Source organism: Anas platyrhynchos, chromosome 3 (assembly GCF_047663525.1).
Source record: "Anas platyrhynchos isolate ZD024472 breed Pekin duck chromosome 3, IASCAAS_PekinDuck_T2T, whole genome shotgun sequence".
Lineage (NCBI taxonomy): Eukaryota > Metazoa > Chordata > Aves > Anseriformes > Anatidae > Anas > Anas platyrhynchos.
Window position 1 is genome coordinate 16,217,860 of NC_092589.1, and position 20,459 is coordinate 16,238,318.

General features: G+C 36.9%; 1 long non-coding RNA gene across 1 annotated transcript; it reads left to right on the plus strand.

The window, feature by feature from the left end:
- The first annotated feature begins 5,870 nt into the window (after positions 1-5,870).
- On the plus strand, positions 5,871-15,781 carry LOC119716302 (uncharacterized). Its single transcript, XR_005264122.2, has 3 exons — positions 5,871-5,993; positions 15,386-15,538; positions 15,644-15,781. It is a non-coding gene; the product is annotated as an uncharacterized lncRNA (long non-coding RNA).
- Positions 15,782-20,459: the final 4,678 nt, after the last annotated feature.

Sequence of the window (20,459 nt, forward strand, 5' to 3'; positions counted from 1 at the left end):
CATGAAAATAATGAAAATATTATGATATATCACTGATGGCAATTGTTGATTATTATTTGATTATTATTATTTATGATTACACAACTTTGTTTGACTGACATTTTAGACCTTTTTCTGTGGAGTGTGCGTCAGCTAGAAGTCAAATGGCTTCTGTCAGGTATCTCTGTTTTCTCTTAGAACGTCATACAGAGCATTAATAGTTCTGCAATGGAAGGAATTTATTAATAAATATAAGGACATCTGCAATACCCAGGATCCTAGCTTAACATGACTGAAGGCTGAAGTCTTTGAGCAGGAGAAACACACAAGGAGAGTGTGCACATTTTAGTATGATTAAGGTCATAAACTGAAACTGAGTAAATTCAAAGATTTTCTGTCTGCGTTTGGAGTCATGCTTAAACAGGTAACTACACAGTTTAGAAAATGCATCTCCATTTGTGTGTTCCTGTGTTTGTACTGATGGGTGAAGTCCAGTTTTCATTTCAATTCTGAGAATGAATTGTGATGTATCAATGAATTTATCTGTGAAATCAGGTTGGCTTGAGTGAATAGTCTATAGGTAGAAACATTTTCAACACTGCAGAATTTTTTTGGAGGTGATTCTTGATTTTAAGACTGTGTAACTGCTACTCTTGGCAAGCCTATTCATAAAAAAAAAATCAATTAAGCAGAAAATCAAGCTCAGTGCTTTACTAGTATCTTTAATAAAACCTAAAATGATATTAACTATTGCTTATGTTCATCTACATTGTACCTAGTGTCTGTGTCAGCATACATATATTTTGTGTCCTTTTTCAAAATAGGAACTGTCACACTTAAGTATCTATTGCAGTGGTACACACTTCTTTTTGTGACACTTCATGATACTGGATACCTAACTCCTTCATTTCAGTCATATATTTGAATATGCATTTTGTTATGTAAAATACTTTTATTTGCAAGAAACACAGAGAGAGATCCCTGAAGAATCAGTAGTTGTGCTAGAGTCCAGTAGTTTGCATCTGATGCCTTCTGCTTTAATGATGTACAAATTTGGAAGTCCATCTCTACTCATGAGATGGAAAGGTAATCATTGGAGTACCCAGCAGCATTTGGCTGAGGAAGGGCTCCCCATGAAGGGGTTTAGTGATCTTTATAAAGGCAAGAGCAGGAAGAATTGACAGGTTGTTGTGAGGGAAGAAAATAGAGATTTTCACTTCTTCTCATTGTTTTATGTAAAGTTTCAACAGTTCATCATTTTTGTCTTGCACAAACAAAAAGTGAAGGATAAGGGAACCTCTAAGAGTTAATAAGGGTACATATGAATAGTTCAGTATTCAGGTACAGAAGCATATGCATTAGAGAGGGTGCTTAATATTAAAAGGAAAAATACCTGGAAATAGTTTGTTTTAAATATATGTAAAAACTGACTCATTGCAGCATAATTTCAGTTTTAAAGTCAATTGATTTAAATGTATTTTGGTATGGGAGTAATGCAAGCGTGAATCAGTCCCATAATTATTTTGGGAAAAAATATTATTCCAGTAGTTCTGGAGAAATAAGTTTTTATATAAAAGTCATTATTGTTTAGGGAGAAAAACCCAACATTATACAAACCTTTCTTCATACTTATAAATGAATTCCATTTTACATATGCAGAAATATTATTTTTTTTAGGTTTCTTTAGGGAAGGATTTTTTTCCCCGTAAATAGCAGATGTCTCAAAGAAGTAACAGAGTTCTGACATGCTGTTATGTGACAGAATCAAAAAAAAAAACAAAAACCAAAAAAAACAACCAACAACGCAAAACAACCCACTGATTATTGTAATAAATAAAGAGGGACTGAAGGTTTTAAAAGCTTATTTCATAGCATGTCTGAAATTAACTTATTAAAAAATTTAAGATATTTGCCACCACCTTTGACAACTGAAACTTGATCAAAAAGAAAGACTCAAGTTCTTAGCATTTTCTTATGCCAAAGAAGACAGGGCAATACTTTGATGGGTGTAAGTTAATCTAACATGTGACACTGGATGCTAGTGAAGAAAAAATTTTTGCAGTTACATTATCTGGAATCAAATCAGTGGCTTTACTGTATCTTGTATGGAAATTGTTTGAGACTGTGAAATCAAAATATTTTAAGAACTTGTTGCCAGACTTTATGAAGGTGAATAAATCTCATTAATAGATATGTGTAGTTCCTTAATTAGCTCAAATCTACATAAATATGTGGTAATGTATCTTAAAATCTTAAAGACTTGAAATACTTTTTTTTTTTTTTTTTTTTTTTTTTTTTTTTTTTTTATATATTGCCTAAGATGGGTAAGCATTAGCCCAAGCAGAAAAGTAGAGAAGGAAATATTGCAAATATATTCACGTAGCACAGGGAAATATTGAAATACCGTTGAGGTGTGACCTCTGCAGCTCTTGTCAGTTAAGTATTCTTACTGAGTATCCATGCAGAAATGTACTCTTCTTCTGTTTTTATTAAACCATCACTTAGTGTGAAAAGACAGATGTTTCAGGAAGAATGAGGAAAAATACATGACTAAGTGGGACCAGAATCTATTTGAAGTTTATGTAAAACTCTGCAGTACCAAAGAACTGTGTTCTGTTTGCCACAGAGAAAGATTTTTTTTTGCCACATTTTAAAGATTTATCTCTGGTTGCAGGAAATACTCAATTGTGGTCAAACTTAGTATTTACGTTTGACACATTGCTGTCCAGATATCAGCAGGTCAGGCTAAAAAATTGTGCCACTATTGTCTGGTTCACAGGTTTTTTGAAATTCCAGCGTGAAAAGGCTTGGGAATTGATGTTCCTGATGTACCCAGAAGGCTGGTAGGAGCATTAGTGTGGCCTTATGTATAGTGTTGTGGTGGTTTTACCCTGCTAGGGAGCCAAACTCTATCACAACCACTCTCTCACTGCCACTCTGCAAAGAAAAAAGGGGAGAAAATACAATGGAAGGGGCTTAAGAACTTGAATTCTTTCAGGCTCAGTGCCGTGACCGCTTCCCTGGGAAGCCTGTTCCAGTGCTCAAACACCCTCTTGGTGAAGAACCCTTTCCTGATAATAAAGCAGAACTGGAGTATTAAACGGCAGGTGAAGAAATCTGAGAGCAGAAAGAGTGCCAGTGAACAGTTTTATCTAAAGGTGTTCAGAGAAGAAGTATTGATAAAGGGCCTGCACAGACAAGATCACTCTGAATCTTCATCTGATGTGAAGAGTCAGATCAACCGCCCCCACACCATGTTGTTAGCCTTTATGGAAGGTGTTTTTTTCATCGCTGTTTTTTTTTTTTTCTTTAAAAAAAAAAAGATTATTAAAAAGCAACCTTGTTAGTCTCTGCCTATGCAAATATTTATTCATTCATCAAACTTGCAGACAGCTTTTCATCCCAAAGTGATGAGCATGACCCATTTATATAGCCTCTAATCTCTTTCTCAGGTGGGTCAATGAAATTTTAAACTGTAGCAAATGCTTTACTAAGTGACTGTGGGGAAAGTACTAAACTGTTTTTGCTATGGAAACCACTTTTTGAGGATGCTCTAACATTTGCTTGCCTTGTATGACTATGAATAATTCTTTCTGCTTGGTCATAAGTAATGTAAAGAGTGGCAGTTACAGACGAAAGGTTGGAAAAAAAAAATCATTAATTCTCATCAAACCAAGAAGTTTGCCAAGGATTTTGGGAGATTTTTTTTCCTCCTTGTTAGCTGCAGTCTCTTGCTCCTTGGATGTTGCCCGTGTGTGAATGAGGGTTTAATCTGTCCTCTTCCAACCCTCTTGTGTGGATCCTGTCAGAGACCTCTTCTAACCCTTTGCCAGGGCAGCCTGATTGTGCTCCAGGGATGTCTGCCAGATTTAATTTCTAGATTTGCATGGCTCTGTGTATTTACAGAGGCTATGAATGAATATTAAATAAGATAAAATTAAGGAAAAGAGAGAAGAATGTAAAGCCAGAGGGATGTTTTATGACTAGCAGGTATAAAGAAGAATATCAAATCCTAAATACTTTTCTACCAGCACTCAACCAAGTGAAAACAGGGTGAACAGTGATGACAGGTTTGAACTTTGTGTGTCTCATGAAAATCCGCTTTCCTTATTCCAAAATGTATTAATACCAAGACAAAAAAATCATTAAGACTCCTTGTGGATTTACGCCTATGCATCCTCAGCCTCTCTGTAATTCATTTCCACCATTTAAGTGTACATTTTATGGATTTTAAATTTTGGCTTTAGAAACCTAAATTATGGATGTACCTTTGAGTAGAAAAAGGAATGACAAGATTTACATATAATGGAAAAGCAAATAACTGAGGGCCCTTCTCTTCAGTGTTGTTTCCCTGTCCCATCCACCTAAGTTCAAGGCTTTGTACTTTGTCTCATCTGTCCTTCAGGTCCTCTTTGAAATCACTAGGCATCCTTCTGTTTACTCTTGTCTACCTGAATTAGTCCAGACTTTCCAGGGCCCCTGACAGAAGATGACTATACCTAAATCAGAGCCTCACAACACTAATATTATACAGAGACTGCCTTTCAAAAAGTACCTCTAATATGCCACAAGCTGTCACAAATAGCAGCAGAATTATAATATGAAGGTCTTGTTGCTGTAGGAAATTAAATAAGAAAGAAAACCTGTAAGTGTACCCATTACTTAATGACAGTTTATCAGTTTGATATATACAGTAAGCTCTTTTTTTTCTTTCTTTTTTTTTTTTTTCCCCCCATTTTATTATATTTTCTTTGTCACATTTCTCTTTCTGTTTGAATCTCAGGCCTTAAGATATATTCACCCAAGGCTTTAGGAGTTATTGCTTCCCTTTAAAGATGTATATGTAATAATGTAATACCTTTTTGGTATTCTAGTAGGAGATCAGATGCAGTGCCACCTCAGAGAAGAGACAGCCAGAGACTGGCACTGCTCTGATGCTCCACTCTTGCTTATTTTAATTTTTTATTTTTTTTTATAAAGAGGTGGCTGTTGCCAGCTTTGCTTTCAGGCTGTTGAGACAAGTATTTAGTCTGTGTTCCTGTCTCATGTGTTACATCACTGGTAAACAGTACTTTAGATAGTTTAAATTTATGTTAAAAAGAGACTGTTGTATACCTATATAAAAACAAGCGGGAGAACAGGGAAAGCAGAACGTGGACCCTAGTCAGCAGGTGAGATGATTCTAATGATGATTGTTCAAATGACTGTGCAAATGATCGTGAAAAGAATTATCTTTTAGGAGACTTCTCCCAACCAATGCTGAATTTTTGCTTCCGTTTTGCTTTGTCATTATTTATGCAAGACGTTTTCTCTGCTTCTTTTCTTCTTCACCTCTTGAAAGTGGAGTTTAAGGAGAGTGGACCGTGTTTTGTCTGTTTTCTTTTTTTCTGTATGGTATTTGTTCAGACCATCTCTGGTCTGAGGAGTCACTCAGTATAGAACTTCAGAGTGTGGTCTTCCCTCTCCAACTTTACCTTTGTTGATGAGCACTGAAATGGAGATCATTATAGCCAGTAATGTATCATTACTGGATTCTAAGATAGTGCACATGGAAATGATTGGCCTGTTTTACAATTCTTGTTATAGGTCCTTTGCAAAATCAGACAGATGTCATTGTTTCATTCATATGCTATGTTTTCAAGGTTTTCTTTTATTTTCTACTTTTAGAAGTAAACAATGGGTGCAAAGGGAAACAAACAAAGACTCCAACTGTTTTGGTTAATCTTTCTCCTGTGTTAGCTGTCATGGCACTGGTACTAGTTTGAAAACAGTTGATAGGAATGTTGGTTGAACTTCTTACAGCTTCTCCTAGATGTCTACTAGACTAGATTCCACTCTTTCCCCCTTTTCTATTGTTTATGAGAGTTCATGAGCTTTCTTCTTTTACCCCTGCAACACTGCTTTAGGAAGAGGTGGGAACCAAAGCAGAGGAGAGACTGCATCTGCACCAAGGCTCCAAAACATAGACCTGTCTGACCCAGTTTGAAACTAGCATGGGCTCCTTCAGTTTGGAGGTGAGTGCAAACGGCACATGGCTCCTGGGTCAACACTCAGGTGAGTGACTTGTGAGCTCCAGATTGCATCAGCTTAAGGACTATAGTACCCAGTATAAAACCTGGTATTGAGCTGCAGATGATCTGTGGTTTAAGTTACATTCCACTCAGTCCCAAGTGTCTCATCCGTGATCACACAAATAATCATTCATGACAGATGATGTACCTGAAACCAGCTACCTCAAGTCCTAGTCTTGAGCTCTACACGCTGGGCCACTTATCCTCTCTTGTATGACACACCTTTGAAAAGCCAATTTTGTCTCTCCAGGTATTTCATGGTATTTATGAAAAAAATAAAATGGTTCTTAATATAAGTGTAGCAATTTTGGCAGATTTGTCTTCCCTTCTAGGTCAGTTGGTCAGTTTTTTCAGTCCTCTTTAATATTTCCCCTTCCTGCCAATATTTCTAGAAATACGTTTTTTTTTTTTTTTTTTTTTTTTTTTTTAAGCTATTTAAAAAATATCTGTATTTAGTTAAATTACAGTCACATCATTGACAACATCTAAGTCTTAACATGGAAATGAATAGTTGAGGCACAGTACATCATGAATAATTCTTACAATAAACATATTTTTCACCAATTATAAATAAACACTTAGAAAATCTCTCTCTTCTACCTTAATTTACCTGTTGGGATGTACTAGTATAACAGATTGCTTCAAGGACTTTTCACTCACTAGTTGCACATTAATTCACAAAAAGTTTCTGTTGTTATAAATCTATTAAATTAATTTCCTATGCAATAGCTCTTATCCGTTTCTCCTGTTTTCTCAGCCTTTCATTGTTTATAGTTATGTGAATTGTGTTTAAGTATTAAACAAGGCACTTGATTAAATACACTGAGGAGAGTGACTGAGATGTCATGGGCTAGTCTTTTAAAAAGTGTTTATAATTCAAAATTTGCATATTCATGCCTGTTTCCAAATTTGCATGCACAGATGAGTAACATCCAGATACTTAATCTAATTGTTATGTGAACAAAGAACTATTTCTATTTACACTGTGGATGCATAAAGGCTTAGCTGCAAAACATATCTCTAACTTACAGCCTAAGGTTGGATATTTGGTCCATTGTGCAAATCACAGATACTAGAAAATGTTTCCTCTTCCAGATGCAGCTATTACATTTTTAACGTGATATAGATGTTTGTGGGCTGTGTTAAGAGAGTTAGAGGACAGCTAAAGCCAGTAAGAATGACAAAACTGCAGCTGATTACAAAGATTCTCTGTAAGAAATGAGAAACAGTGAAAGAAAAAGGGAAAACTGTTACACTGGTGAAAGCATATCTACCATACTCAGTTCACTGCATTAGGGATGGGAGTCTTCACAAAGTGAGACTGATTCATTCTTTTGGTTATTTGAGGGAGGCTTAAGCATATCTCAAGTGCTTTACAGAATTGGGTCCTGGTACAAAGGATGGTTCACACTATAATGTTTAGTAAAATGTGCAGTTAAGAATTGCTTTCAAGACAGATTTGAATTAATCTTGTGTCTTGAATATAAATGGTTTCCTAGAGCAAAGCTCATGTTTCCCACTGAATGACCTAGCACATTTAACTAGTACCTGGTGCTAGTGCTAGTTTAACACTCATGTCAATAAAACTAAGATTATAGTAATGCTACCTAGTAGTTGCTTTATATTAGGTATGCAGCTCAAGAAACTTAAGTGTCTATGAGAATTTTTTTTTTAAATAAGCTTCCATGTAAAATTAACCTTGGAAAAAAAATCGAGATGAAGGAACTGCTAAAATAAAATACAAAAAAGAAAATAATCTAACACACTGTATTAAAAGAGAATTATGTCTTTACTATGTCGGTTACTATAAATTTTCTAGTAATCATAATGCAATTGTACTTTAATTGCTCTATAATTATGTTCCCATATATGGTCTCAATATGAATTTCCTTTATATGTTTGACAGATTAATTTTATTCATCAAGTGTTAAAATAGTGATTCAAAGTGAAACCTATAAGAAATGATTGTAAGATGATTAAATTATAATTATAGGGATATTATTAGACATAATCAAATTATGGTATATATGCTTTCAGAAAGAGAGTGATATGTATTTGTTCTAAGTCTTATATGCAATTACTCTCTATGTGATTTTCTTGTTAAGGAAGGTGGCAGAACAAATGTTTCTAGCAGTGGAAAGTGGAAGAATAACAGTCTTATAAACAGAGCAGAAAAATTCCACTATACATTTGATTTTAAAAGGAAGGAAGGAAATGTCTTGTCCTACATGCCATTGTATTTTACTTCTAGCCCCTTTATTCTGATCACCATAGTTCCTCTAAAATTACTTCAAAGCTTTTGAGATTGATTCTCGTTTCATGAAACTTGGTTCTTACTTGAGTGTAATAAGCCAGAAAGATATTTCATTGTGTTTCATATTTTACACTAGGGGGGTTAGGTGGAAAAGAAGACAAAGATAATGAAAGAGTTGGGCTTTACAACATAAATATTGAGATCTATTTTTCAGGTGGCATATTTGGCTAGGTGCAGATAAGGCTAAATAAGATAGAGTGTTGACCTCTTCTGTCCTGGGCAAATTATCATTAGTTTTCACACCATTGTGATTCATGGTGGTTCATAACCTCATGGGGTCCATGATGATTCTTCCCACTTTTAGAGTCAGGCTGTATGTGAAAGGGTAAATATTGCTGATCCTTACGGAAACAAAACCAGGAATATTATTTCCATATAAATGTTAAAATCATCATGGTATCTACTAGCTCTGTTCCAGTTAAACAAACAAACAAACAAACAAAATCTTTAATGAACAAGTGGCTCTATTTTTTTCCTTTTTTTTTTTTTTTTTTTTTTTTATATCATTAATGCTTCACAGATGGCTGTGGTGCTGCCTGAGTTTATAACAGTTTTATTTTTTATTTTTTTTTTAAATAATAAATGCTGCAAGGGCCATATGTCCCCTCATAACCTTGTCCTTCAAAAATTAGAAGTGAATTAGTAGTTCAAGGGAGGAGGTTTAATAAAGTGCTTTGGTAGCAAATAATCTATTTAGAGGATGTTTATAATTTAAAAACACCATGCCAGGGATTTTGATACTGCACATCAGCAGGAATAAAAATATTGGATGTGAAAGCAGAAACTGTGGTGACAGAACTGTTAAGATATATGCTTAAAAAAAACCCAACAAAAGAAACAATAAGAACAACAACAAAAACATTCATGTTCATTATCTGAAGTGCTCTACAGAACAGAAGCAGAAGTGAGTTACTAAGTGAAATAATGCAGATTCCAGCGGGTGCTCAAATGTGAGTTCTCTGCAGTACTGTTGTATTCAATGAAAAGTCGCATACAATTCTAACAGCTTGCACTTACAGAAATACACAAGTAAATTTATTGAATGAGAGATGTTAGAAAGCTGTGAAGGACTACTAGTGTGCAACAAAACCCTCTGTCACCTCTTCTGTTGTAGATGAGAAAAAGCTCCCCACTCTCAATGGGTTTGTCCAGGCTGTGAAACCAGTGCTTGCACAGGTGAGAATTAGGTAGCTTTGAGGAGGTAGATAGAAGAGATGCTCTGAAGCTGATGGGGGGAGGTTGTCGTACTTGAAGCCTTGCTATACACTTTCCATAATTACAACTTTACTTGCAAGGCTCTGTTATTCTTTTTAGTCTCCACATGTATCACATTGTACAAACATCTCTATTATGCCTGTGAATTTCACAGGAGAGTGGAGAGAGGAGATTGAATGCCTCCTGAATGCTCAACTGAAAATTATTTCCAATTGGCTTATACAGGGTGTTGTCAAGTGGCTCGAGAACTGGGGTATCCCGTAGATGTATAGGAAAGATGTCTGGTTGAGTAACTTGCATATCATACTAAATATTTTTGTTATTGATCTGGAAAAGAAACAAAATGGAAATCCCCAGAAACTGCTAAATAATGAAAAGTGGTGAATGTTTGTGAAGAGAGACACGTTTACATTTGCAGAGGTACTTAAAAGCTGAAGAAAGGGCTGGAAAATATATTAAAAAATTAAAGTTCAGGGATGTGAACTTAATATATCTAGAAAATAATGTAGCTATTCAGTGGGAGGGAAAAATCAGCAAGACATCAAGGAATGAATTTGAACAGCAATTTTCATTTTATTATGCAGATGAAAGTCTGGAAGAACTCCATTGATTCCTAAGAGTAGCAAATTATACCTTTCTGACACGTGAATGTGATTCCTATTGATACATCTGCATTAAACTCTCTTTTATATCTGAGAACAGGGACTGTTGTTGCAGAAGTACAGGTGGTCTGAAATCAGGGGATGGCTGTGCACCAATTTGCAAGCTTAACTGAACCTCTATCTAGCCAAGGTCTTAATTACGTGTTTAGCTTTAAGCTGGCTGAAGTCCATGACCTTAAATTTAGTATTCTGGATGAGAGTCTGTGTACTGTTCACTGTATAGGAAAAGCATGATATATTATCTTGATCTGACCATTTAACAAAGTAGTTTTCCTATCTACACCCACTGGGAAAGTCCACTTGACCTTGGGCAAGTCACTTAAACCATTTGCATCTCCACCCCCAGCATACACTTTTAAGCTTACACATCTTAATTTTATGTGCTGTTTACTTCATCTGGAAACTCAGGTGTCTGTTATGTGTTTGCATGATGTAAGCATTCCGGACATTGCTGTGCTTTAAATAAGAATAATAACAGGATGGAAAGGACGGACATAAAACCAGAGGTGAGAAAGAAAAGCAATACTTTGGGTATATGTTCGGCTGTCACTTAAGCAGAAGAGCTTTCATGCTTTGGCTTTGAGAGCAAGGCATTTAGCAGTATCCATTGCTGATGTGTAATTTTATTTGCTGAGGTGTGTGCCACATAGTGTCAGTAGAACAGGGCACTGGACTCTGCCTCTTTGAAACACCCGCAGGCAGTTTGAGTGTATCACACAGCCTCAAGGGTCACTGGCAGCCTGCTGTCTTTAACTGAGCTGCAGATTAGATAGTACCCTCATTACAGTATGTTTAAAATTGATTAAATTATATATATATATATACACACATAATAATACATAATAATACAGTGTATATCACAATTTTGGGGCTGCTTACTATAATCTCTTTTTTTTTTTTTTTTTTTTTTTTTTTTCGAGGAGTGAAGCAAACACAGTTTGCTGTTCACTGAAAACCTCAAGCTGACAGAAACAAAATAACTGCCTGCATTCTCAGTTATTGTCTCTGAATTATGATCTAACATGCTGGAGTGCCTTTTCTCCAACTTCCTTCAGTTTTCTTTCCTTGTCTTGGTGATGGAGAAGCTGTAAGTGCAATGCACGCACTCTCACTGATTAAAGCCTTAGAAATCCATGGGTAGCAGTGCTTCAGGGAATGGGTGATATGTTACCTAATGAGAGATGATTGCCTTGACTTGCCCAACCCCAGCTGCTTCCTGGGTGATAAGGAAGAGGAAGGGTTACACTGATGTGCCAGTGGCATATGGGTGCTCAGAAGGTCCTTGAGAGGGTGCTCTGTTTCACCAGGTGTAAGTACAGACCTGTAGTCCTCATCTGCATATAGCAAGCCACTATCTTGTTGGGAGCTATATGAAAACGCCAGCAGTTGTTGATGTCAGTGTGTGACAGTGGCCTTTGGCACGTTATTGGTGTTCTGGCATTATCATTTCTTGATGATTCAACAGCAGGGGGATTATCAGAGCTTTCCGTGATGATTTCTCAGCATGCATTTTGTTTGGCTTGTGGCGTTGTGGTCTTCACACAACACTTCTGTGTCTTTGTGACAGGGCGAGTTTCTGTGGTTAAAAACATGTAGTACTTGATTTCACTCTTCTTTTCTTTGATTTTAAATGTGCTACCTTTTCAGTACTTCATTGTATGAGCTTTAGTAGTCACAGTTCAATATAAATCATCATTGGCCCATGTACATCACACTGCTTTTTGTATGGCTTATATAAGTCTAAGTTTTGTGCTAGAGTGGTCAAATACAAATAGGTACTGGCACTGGCATATGAAGAGGAAGAGGGCCAGATCTCTCTGTTTTACAGAAATGGATGCTTTTTACAAGGCCTGGGATTTTCCTGATGGGTAAGGAACTGTCAGCACTGAGATGCTGAGATAAGCCTCAGAAACTCAGAAACAAAAGGCATGAGTGTCTAAAGCAAAATAAATACTTTCTCTTTGGATTGGATGAGCTAGAATATTACTTCTCTGCCTTACTGTCATTCTGTCTATGGTTGGGTATCTTCATTCTTGCAACCTGTTGCTTTCTAGAGGCTATTGTCATTTTTTGAAGTTGTATACCACTCAGATGTTTATTTCTAGTTGCTTTTTTAAATCCTAAAGTGTGTTAACTTCTGTTTTAGTTACATTAAATTTTCACATCAACGTAAATAAACCAACAAGTTTGAAAAAAAAAAAAGAAGTGACCTGGCCTAGAAGTGCACCAGCTGCCTTTGTTTTGTTTTATTCAAATTCAAATAGAAACATTACTTAAAAACAAACAAACAAAAACTTTTCTCAAGTCTAGAATCTCTCAGGAGGCTCTAGGAAGCATAGGAAGCATCTCTCTCTTTTTTTTTTTTTTTAAAACTTTTCCTTTTTTTTTTTTTTTTTTTTTTTACTTTTCCATGGCATGCTCCCATGCCTTCTGGTCAGCACAAAGCAAGTTTATCTCACTGTGGTTTTATGCAAAATGTGTCATTTGCCAGGAACTCCATGCCTGTTGACATTGAACTTGCATCCTTTACTCTCCTGCTGAATTTACTCCTTGAACATCTTCTGGCAATGAGACTTTTCAACTTAGCTATTTATAGACTAAAAGCGAAAGTTAATACAATTATATTTAAAGCAAAGCAAAACAAAACCAAACCCTACTGTGTTATCTTCAATTCATATTTATTAGTTTCCCAAGTGACTACATAATCATATTGTCCTTCTGCCTTGTCCTTCTTTCTCCTTCACTTTTCTCTTAACTTAGTTTATAAGCTCTTCTGTACAAGCAGATCCATCTTTACAGGCATTCCTGAAGTCTATGTGCTACCCTGTTCTCTATTACCACTAAAAATTGGCTAGGTATGAGAGAATTCCTCTGAGTGCTCCCTAAATAGCCTCCATCGCTGCAACCTTGCACGACAACTCTTCATTATTGCATACAGCCTTGCTGACTAAGCAAGTAAGTATCATGCCCTTCATGTGTTTGCTGCTGCAGGAATTGGTGATGGCTTTTAGTATGGGCAGGGAAAGACCAGCCAAGAATTGGAGGTGAAATCAATAGAGAAAATAGAAGAGAGATTTGGTCCTGCTCTCATTTCCACAACTTTCTATTATCTGGAGTCTTTTTTTGCCTCAGATGCTGTTGTTCTTACTGGCTTGTCATTGTCATTTTCCATTTTGGTCTAAAACTGTCCATGGCTGATCCAAAAGGATGTCATTGTGGTGATTATTTACAGAGCTTCACAGTCTTGATTACCCAGAAAGACAGTGAGGGCATTTTGCCTGCCTTTTGCCTTCAGTGAAGGTTTGGACCAGTTGTTGGGTGCTAAGGGAAATCCAAGGCGACAACCCACAGAGAAATCTGTAATTCTGTACCTTTAATGGAAAACTTTTGCTTTAAACTCCCGTGCTGCTGCAGGGCTCTCTTGAAGCGTATAGCTCAAAATTCAAAGCTGAAAGTCCCTGCTTCCTCAGAGTTGTGAAAGGATGAAAAAGAAAACAAAGCTGTGGAGGCGGAGGGGATTAGCTCAGGATCACCCAGCAGGTCAGTTGCTGTGCTGGGACTGCCATTGAAATCTGCTGCCTTCTAGATCTTTCTGAAGACTTGAGGGCAAAGCTGTTTGCACACGTTTAATGGAAAGAAACCTTAAATACTGAGAAATTTCAAAGAGTGAGATGCTGTCATACTTACAGACAGGAAGAAAGATCTTAATAGGGAATGTTAAACTGCATACCAGCCGAGTGTTGAACAGCACATTCACTTTGAACAAACCCTCATAGCTAGTCAATACATTAAAAATGTGAACATCAGCTTTAGAGATTCAGGATTTCCACACCATTAATTGTGGCCCATCAGAAGGCTGGGCTGGGTAGTTTTTAGTTCTGGTGACTTACTTCACATTAATACTTTAGTTTCATTGAGATGTCCAGGACAGCAAAACTTTATAGGTCATCTGATATGTAGTCCATCAGTGTAGAAATGCACCTGGAGAGCAGTTCAGGTGTGTGCTCTTAAAAATATTTGACACAGATGCATCATCTCAACTATACTATACATCATCTTAACTACAGTATAAGGAATACCTCTGGGACAGTAATTACCTTGCAATCCTCTGTGGTGAGATCTGCTGTAAATGAATAATTCACAGTTGCCAAACATAAGTGAACTCTTCATATTAATTTAGAACTTCTTGTAGATAGGCTTTCTTCTGGAAAGTATCACAAGGGAACAGATCAAGGATAGCTTGAACCTCAGAGAATTTCTGACTATTAAGAGAACAATAGGGTTCCTTTTTTTATATTTATGCATTAAGAAACCTAATTTTCTGTTCCTTCATTTAGAGCTTCTTGCCAGACAGAATTTTTTCCCCTGCTTGGGTTATTGGCAAAATATAGTATAAACAAATTAGCACTTTTTCAAAAGCTTTAATCTTGTTGCTTTTGCCATACCAAATAGTAAAGAATAGGCAAACCAGAGCCATGCAATCTTAATTTTAAGCCTCCAACTAATTTAGTCTTCTTGATATTTTTAGCCTTGAAGCAAGTATATTGCTTTTGAAATATTACATTGCATATTTGATTCTATCAGTGTTATCTTTTTCATTCACTTTATGTTCTATTGGGAATGGAAGGGGTTTGGCAAAGTTGGTGTTGATTTTGTGCTTATTTATAGGAGGTGTATGTATACATGTATATAAAATGTGCACTTAATCTCCAGAGACACTTTAATGGGAAATATCAGGAATCGTTGCTGAATTATATCTTTGATTTGGAAAAGCCTCTTTATTATCAGCTATAATGCAATATCATCTAGCTCAGTGTTTTACACATTCCAAGTGATGTACAATTACTGTTCAGATTATTGCATCATAAACTTCACAAATTATTAAATTGTATATATTTTTTCCAATATCAAACTGCTTTTGCCAATGTGCATTCATTCAGGCAGGATACATTTTTAATTAAAAAGAAAACTCTCAGAAATAAATAAATAAATGTGGATCCGTTTTATCCATGGTGAGCTGTTGATATTGAATTAAATTCAAGTCAATCTCAAAAGCTAGTACTAATTTACTGAGATCTGCTGAATGATAAGTCATTATGAACTGCAAGCCCATTGAATTGTTCTCATCTTTTCCATTCATATAGGTTATCCAGAAAACATCAAAGAATAACACACACCCTGTGAAACAACCACAAGAATGGATGATGTGGTTCATTGGGTATGATGCACCCAAGGACCTCACTCCTGTGATGGATGCCATTCCTGCCTCAGAAAACTATGTGATCAGTTTGTCAAGGGTAAGTTTAATAGCATAGGAACAGTCCACGTAATATTATTTTAGTTTATTTTTTGAAGGAAAAATGAAGTTGTGACTTCCTCTCTTCCCTACATTCACCTGCCAGCAACTGTGGTCATACTATAACCACTTCAGACAGAAGATTCAGGATCTGAAAGATGATAAGTTTCTGCAAGTTTCATGAAAACTAATGACTTTGCTGAAGCAAGAGGTTGTGACTTGTCCTCAGTGCAAAAATTGCCAGGTAAGAGGATATATTCTGTTTGGCCTGCCACTTGAATGTTGAACATGAACCTGTTTGCTAGTTGGCATATGTACATAGCTTTAAAATACCTACAGCCAATGCTACATCATGCCAGCTTGCAGCCAGGGAAAGGAAGCATGGGATATGAAGGGAAGGTGGAGAGGGACTAGGAAGAAGCATGGGGTACATTGGAGCTATTACTGTCATGGCTGAGGAATGGGTGGACTTAACAGGTCCATTGGATATGAAGGGAAATTAACAGCATTGACTCTGATAAATGGGATTTTTGCTGTCAGTAATGTGTAAATCCACAGGAAAGGTGGCACCATTTATTCTACTTGTCTTGGAACAACCTGTTTGTTACCATTAAAAGATTGGACCTTTTTTGTTTCATAACTGAGCAGAACGCTTCTGGGCATCTGAGCTGGCCTAGCTGTTACAAGCTGCCTTAGCCTGCCTCTAAATTTGCAGTCTGGTGGATTCTTCTTTATCCAGCCTAATTCCAGTTTCAGCTTCTCTGCTGAGTTTGCCTAGAAAGTCTACTGTTTTCCTGCCAGGTCTGAAGGTAAGAATAAGCTTGCAACAGGGAAACTTTTGTTTGAAATAGAAACACAAGAAATTTTTACCAAGATGGGGCATGGTAAATAGACAGGACAAACCATACATTTTTCTCCTGCAGTGTGTCTTGTGTCACAAGGAATTGCACTAAAAAGATTGTAGTGGTTCTGCAGTCCCTTCCTCATGAATTAGGACAGAATTGCAGCACTTCCAACATCTCTGTAATCTTTCCCAAATTCTGTAGTTGGTTGACTTGGTCTTGAAATGCTATTAGCTACTGTAGGGAAAGACTAATTCAGGTGTAACAAGTTATGTGTCTTGAGGAATGGAGCTCCCTGTAAAATACTAGGGTATTTCTGGAATTCTTGGATATACTGTAATGGAAGCATGGCCTAATATCTGCTGTGTTTCTCCGTCCTGTGGAAACAGATGAGGGGTTGCAAAGCTGTCTGAATATTTCTGAAATATGCCACAGAAGATATTGATATTTGTAGAAAATGTACAGAGAAGGAATTCCTGTTTTATCCCAGAGTAATGAATTCAAGCATTTTTTTTTTACTATGCTAACTAAAATTGAGATTGTGGAAGAGGTAAATAAAAACGCTGAATGTACTAGAGTCTTTTGCTGTTTTATTTTTTATCAAGAGACTGTTTAATCTGGTCTCCTGAGTACTCCTCCATGTCTTGCCTCATCTTTCTCCAGTATAAATAATGTATTGGGCACATAGAGGTATAAGTGTATTGAACCATTTTCATTTCATGTGGGCAGCAGTGAAGCTTGTAGGCATTTCAATTGAGACATTTAAAAATTGTATGAACACGCTTCTGCTACATGTAGCTAAAACCATTTTGTTTTGCTTTCTGTTACTTCACCCAAGAAAACAATCTGAAAGCATAGTTTGTGTGCAGTCTATTGAGTTCTGATCATGCCTAATAAATAATAATAATCCTAACTGCAAAAAGTCCTTCTACCAGATACACAAATCATCCAGAAATGAGACTCCTACTTCATTGCACTTTATTTATGTCCAGTAGGAGAGAGATTGAGGGAACTTAAATAAATTCATGCTCCATATCAGCTGGTTTATACTAGATTTCTAAGACAAGTTTTGCAGGCAATTCTGCTATAAATTAATGGTTAATTTAATTTGACCTTTTTAAAATGCACATACCATAAGTAACTTTCTTAAGTATCTTCCATGAGTTCCTTGATTAAAGAAATGCTACTTGCTTTCTTTTATTTATTTTATTGCTTGTTGTGTATTTTCAGAGTTTTATGCAACTACTTCCCTAATGTAATACAATTGAAATGAAAGATAACTATCAAATGACTAGGCAGCTCTGAACCCAATGAAAATGAGTAGAGCTTTGTATTATTAAAGTGCTGTAAGACAGATGTCTTCAAGCTGTTGCACGATGTTTTCATTGAGGTTATGGTACAAATCATGTTCCCTCCTATTGCACAGGCTTCCTGACTTCCTTGTGAGAACATACTGTCTCTTTGTAACTACAATAACCAGTTATATGGAAAACTAAAATTAGGAGTATAGTCAATGATTGTCTCACATTTTCTTAAAAAAAGTTAACCAATTATATACCAATCCTAATTGGCAGCCTTAGCAGCCCTACTCTCTGTCTCCCTTAACCTAGCACAGTGAACCCTGCCTTACCCCATGCTAACATGGTCAAGAATTGTATCTTTAATCCTGCATCTCATCAGGGCTGGTGTGGTAGGTTAGCTTTGGCCAGCAGTCAAAAACGTCCCCAGCTTCTCACCACTCCCCATTCAGCGGGATGGGGGGAGAAAATGGGATGAGTAAACTCGTGGTTTGAGATAAAGGACATGAGATTGCTTACAAGTTCCTGTGACAGGCAGCAGAGACTCCACTTGGGGAAAATCAATTTATTGTCAATTAAAATAGGTTCAGTAGTGAGAAGCAATAAGACAAACATTGGAAACATTATGTACATTAAAGCAACACATTTCCTTCCCCCTTTGCCAGGCTTAACTTCACGTTAGCTTCACCTTAACTTCAAAGTCCTTTACGTTCCCAGCCCATCCCTGAACAGTGCAGGACAGGTGGGGAACATGGGGATGGAGTCAGTTCATAATAGCTCCTCTCATCCACTCCCTCATTTTTTCCCTGATCCAGTGTGGTGTCTCCACACAGGCTGTTTGTCCTTCAGGATAAATCTGCATCTGTGTGGGCTTTCTGTGGTCCTCGGTTTCCTTCAGGAAGCCTCCACCTGTTCCAGCCTGGGTCCTCCATGGGCTGTGGGGAATCACTGCTGTGGTGCCTGGAGCACCTTTGCCCTCTCCTTCTCTGACCTTGGTGCTCTCAGATGTTTCTCACTTTTTTCCTTCTCTCCTCCTCAATCTGTCCAGCATTTTTTTCCCTTTCAAATTATGTTTTCCCTGAGGTAACCTTGGTTGGGGCTGATGGAGACAGCTGGAACTGGCATGGGACAGACCCACAACTGACTCAAGAGGCTATTTTTACCTTGGAAATGAGAGTTTCAGAGTCCCATGCTGCCCATGGAGCAGCCAAGCTCTAGTGTTCCTGTCCCCCATCTGCAACCCCACCTTGGGGTGGGAAGGAAAGATGTTTGCTTTCTTTCTCACCTCAGTACCATAGATACAGCTCCAAGGCCTTGCAGTATAGTAAGTAACTGATAGCTAACGTTTTCAAAAGTTCTTTAGATAACAAATAACACTTTTATGCAGCCAAGCTGGCAGTGAAAAAAGTTCTGAGAAGAGCTGTGGTTATAAACTGCATGTGAGGCTTCTGCAGCTCCTCTGATTTTTGCTAGAGGTGAACGCTAGTCCTTGTCGACATGTGGTAATTGCACCTACTCTGCACGATAAGTGAAATAATCCTTTGTGGAACAAGTTATTGCAGAATTACTAAACCAGTTAACTAAAGTGGCAGAGATAAAACTACCAAGTATGTACCTTTGGATAGGTCTCTGTAGTCATCAGTGTTTGTGAGGAAATAGGAAGAAATGTGGTGAGGCCAGAAAGTTGAATATTGTATCACAGCAAGGGGTAAAAAAAGCAATATTAACCCACAAGAAAGAAACTTTTTTGTTTAAAAGAAGTTAGAAACTGCCTGAAAGAAAAAAGTTAGGATATTATATCCTAGACTCAGCATGGAGGCACTTAAAGAGCATCCTATTAGCATCATAGAAGGAACAGTATGCACACCCCAGAATGTAAAAAGGAAAAAAAATCGAGGAAGGAGAGAGCCCCTGTAATGTGTTCAAGAGATAAGATACAATAGTTTATTGAAGCTAAAATCTATCCTTTAGAAAGAGACTAGGAGTCCAAACTATTCTAATAAAATGAAAGGGACTTTGGCAGATAAGAGAAGTCAAGCAGGAGTTTGAAGAAGTAATATTCAGATACAAAGACAAGAAATAAGTGATTTAAGGTAATCAGAAGTAATCAGCCTGTGGGGAAAAACGTTGGATCTCTTAGACCAGTGGGGTAGAAAGAGGACAGCCAAAAATGTGGCAATTTACAGAGTATCTTACGAGTTTTTCTTTATAGGATAAGGGTCTTTCCCCCTCTGAGCTCACAAAAGGCTAAGTGCCACTTCTTGGGAACTCTGACACATCCCATTACAGAATGCAAGGTGTGGGTTCTTTTTAGGTAGAAATTCTGAAGTCACATAAGCTTTATTTTGGGGGTGTCATCTTTGGGATATCAAACAAAGATGAATGGATAATAATTTCATGGTTATTTTTCAGTATGATGGGTTGATACATCGGTGGGATGTAGGATGAATTATTTTAACCTACCATCCACCTCCTTAGCTTGAAACAATAGATCTTTTTTGTTGACTTCACTTTGTGTTGGAAATCCTTTTTGAAGCTCTTCTAGTTTTTTGACCTTGTTCAATGCAGGTTGCAACAAATTAGTTTATTTTTCCCCCACTTTGTCTTCTTTTCCTCTAGTCTAAGCAGTCACTACTCTTTTAAAAGCTCAAGGTTATTTTCATTCCTACTAAAAAAAACCCAAACAATACCTCTAAACATTCTGCCATTTTGTCTTGAGCCTCCTTATGCAACGGTTTTAGAGATACAACCGCCATTAAAGTTGGAAATAATTATAGGATTG